The following is a 3,955-nucleotide window of genomic DNA, read 5'->3' on the forward strand; positions in this document are numbered from 1 at the left end:
CTTAATCTCGATTATCCAAATTTTTTTTTTTTTAATATTACATAAATTTATGGTCTACAACTCTGCACTTCAAATATTAATATTTATCTGATAAGACAGGGCTAATCCCACAATTTCTATGTGCAATTTTTTGTTAGGAATTTATGTGTGTATATTATATTTCTTTTTGTCCTGTATTTTTCAAGTCTAAATGTTTAAAGTTAGTACGATCCATTTTCTTTACTGTTCTCAAAATGTTGGAGTGTATTTTTTAATTGTCTCATTAAAAATATGAACCATATAAAACAATTTCATAATGACTATGGTAGAGAGTGATGTAGACAATAGCATGTACAAAGAGCTCCACATCTCAACAAACTATTATTTGGGAGGGCAGATGTTTCAACCATGATTAAATTTTGTTTCCCAACCTCGCTATATAATGTAGGGCAAAGGTTCCATTCAACAAGGAGAAGGAAGAATCCTCTTACTGTTGGTGATTTGACCTTATGTTGGACTGTTATGTTATCACAAACTCACTCCCTATCATATAGGTTGAAAACATTCCCTTAGTGAGAGATTCCTTTTGTATTCTAGGTTAAAGAAAAACTCAATCCTAAAAATTTAGCAAAGAGAATCAGATAAGGTTGAAATGGTACTTACTCAACTCAATTCAACCTAATCCCAATTAAATGGGGTATGTTACATGGATTTTATTTCTCCAATCAGCTGCCAAAATAAAATTTAGTCCTAAGCTATCCATGTTTTCTTCATTACTTCTCCGTGATTATTTTGGACTTAATTACCTCTAGTTATTTTAGCTCCTTTAGTTTGAAATAAATCACTTCTCCGTATTGCAATATTCAAAGGTCTCCACCGCACATGTCCATACCATCTCAAGCGTGTCTCTCTCAACTTATCTTGGATAGTGACCACACCCAAGTTTGATCAATCGTCTTTATCTTACCACTCATTCACCATAAGATCCTCCCACAATAAGCCACTTTGGGTTCGCGTTCGGGTACGGTTGACGTTGAACTCAATTGGGCAAGTCAAGTTTCTGAATTGTATACAGTATCAGGGGGAAAAAAGACCTACAAACTACAAAGAACAGGGCAGCCTGTCTACAGACCTCCCCACATGCACGTGTCATAGCAATAAAACCGTGAAAACCAGCCGATAAAGACAGCCCTATCAGATTTTAACTTTTAACCAGCGTCGTCGACTGGACCAGTTTTTCACAACAATGGGCTGATAGATAATCACAGAATGGTTATTGCCTTCACATGCCAATGCTCCAAGCCTCATCAGTAAGGTGTGTTGATTGATGGGTTGAGCTACTAAAAACAGAAAAAATTGCTGATGCTACAATGCCACAGTTCAAGATTTAAGAACTCGGGATCGGTCTTATACGCTTATAACGGTCATCCCTCCCATAAGAAATTTAACCCATCATCAGCATTTAAAACTATGGATGAATAGCACGGACTAAAAGCAGGAAAATAATCCTCTGTTTTTCTCATCCTTGTTTTTCCTTGTTTTGCTACCTGCAGAGCACGACACGTGGATAACTTTAAGACCAACGCACCGGATGTAATAATCCTCACCCAACCTTGACCGTTGGATCCTCTGTTGTCCACGTGTCGTGTTCTACAGATAGCAAAACAAGGAAAAACAGAGATGAGAAAAACAGAGGATTTTGATCCCTAAAAGCATGTCTGGGTTTGGTTCGATTTTAAAAACTATGGACTCGCCAATTCTGTAAGCTCATCTGGTCCATAGGCGTCAACGTCAGCAGCTATGTATTTACCAAAACACCCTTTGGACTAGTCAAATGGAAGGTCATCTCTTCCAAACAACGTAAGGATTGGGTGGATAACCAGACTTAGAAAAAGTCATGCTAGCGTTTCCTCACTCAAATGTCTAAACCCTATTGGCCTGATGTTAATCATCTCATAATTAAGTCAATGTGTTATTCAAAGGCAAAGGAAGAATCTTAGAAAAGCAATCTACTATAAAAAGAGAGAGAGAGCATTTGGAGTCATAGCCACGAGGGCCTAAGAGATAACAGCATCCATAACTTTAAAGTTCATGTGCTAAACACAATTAGGAGTTTAGGATTCAACTCCATATTTTACTACGACTATTAATGTTACCTGGACAGAACCAAAATACCAAATGGGGTATCCAATGAAGCAGAGTCAGGTTCCTGTTTCCCTCACTGTAGCCTGTAATACTTGACAAGGCCCACAACACAAAGAAGACAAGAAATGCCTTGTGAGGAAACCGCAATGTGGAATAAGAGACACAGGCAGCAGCTAATGCTCCCAACAACTCTGATCCCCTACTCAGTTTCACAGCCCCTCGCTAAAAATGTTCCTATATCAACGGCCGAATGGCCATGAATGTGCTTATAGCAATTAGCAACAAAGGTTTTAACATCAGAACAGTAACCATGCCTTTCCAGACAAAATTAGGAACAATAAGATCTTACCTAGATAAAAGCATAATCCTACGAGTCATTGAAAGAGAGACATGTTAGTTCATTAATAACCAAATAAAAAGACAAGTAAATCAATATGATTGCAACCCAGGTAAAAAGAGTCATTTTGTCAATGTGATTCCATGAATCTTCAACTTAAGTCTAGTCTGTTTCTTTCCATTTCTTGGAACAAAATCTTCCACCGGTGCACCTTGGTGGTAAAGGTTACATGTGAATTTTATTGGTGTTGCAACACGAAAACGAACCTCATGGTAGTAAGCAGAAGAGATGGCCTCATACAATAATAAGCACTAAGAAAGCATAAGGAGTGGATTCTATTAGCTCCCTGTTTGACATTGGATTGATGGCATAGACAGCATGCCATTTCAAAACCAGAATTCATCAAAATTCTAACCTTTAGCTAGAAGATAAGGGTCTGCATTGAAGTTTGCGGATTTCATCAAGTAATATGTCTAGATAGCTACCCAATCAGATGTTAAGAAGGAAAATATGTGAGTATCGCTACGTCATGGTGAAAGAAGTACTAGAAATAAAAATGTAGTTTAAGATCTAGTGATCCTGTTTCATAAGGAGATAGAAGGAGATAGGTGGAGAGAGTTCAGAATTAAGTTTATGAGAAATTCAGAATGGGGGAGGGGAGAATAGTATATACCATCTTCTCCCGAGGGCTAGGAAAGGACATAGGTTAGTTGTAAAGGCCACTATTGTCAGTTAGCCAGCAGGCATATCACTACACTGCAGATAACAGTTTTGAACGCAGAAAGAAAGCCGAAGTGCGGGCTCTTAGAGCCATGAAATGGTTTTAAAAGTTTTTCATATTAAAGAATTATCAGTCAGATAATTTTAAAGATCCCAACCATTCAATAGAACATGGAAGGTTCTTGGCATAAATTGCAGCATCACAAATGGTAGCTGTATAATACTCTTGCCATGCAAATTTCAATCAAACTAATGCCTAACAGGGAAGGTATTAAAGGATACCACAATCCAGAATTGCCAAGCATGCACTAAATGATCCTGTAACCTAAATGTAATGTTTATATTTAATGAATTCTCAAATCTCAATAAGCATAATGATGCTTCTTTAACCCCCCAGAAAAACCGAGAGAGATCAGAGCACTTCATTTCAGCCACTGAAATCACATAATGAAGAAAATATCTCACATATTACTTTCAATTGATTGACAAAAGATGTAAGTGAAAACAACATGTTGCTATCGTATAATAACTCTGAACTTCAACTGGTATTCTCATTGATACCCATGAAGCTGAATCGATGTGAGTATTCTTCAGAGATGGGAAAGAACAGTGCCCCCATATTTTAATTCGCAAAATGATTTATGGTCAGCAAACTAATGATATACTTGCTATCTTGCCTAAAACAAAGTAGGGATGCCTGCCAAACATTACAATCAGTCAATAAATCATAGTTTCTTTCAAAGGATAGGAGAATTCACCGAGCACTACCAGTTC

This window comes from Macadamia integrifolia, chromosome 6 (genome assembly GCF_013358625.1).
Source record: "Macadamia integrifolia cultivar HAES 741 chromosome 6, SCU_Mint_v3, whole genome shotgun sequence".
Lineage (NCBI taxonomy): Eukaryota > Viridiplantae > Streptophyta > Magnoliopsida > Proteales > Proteaceae > Macadamia > Macadamia integrifolia.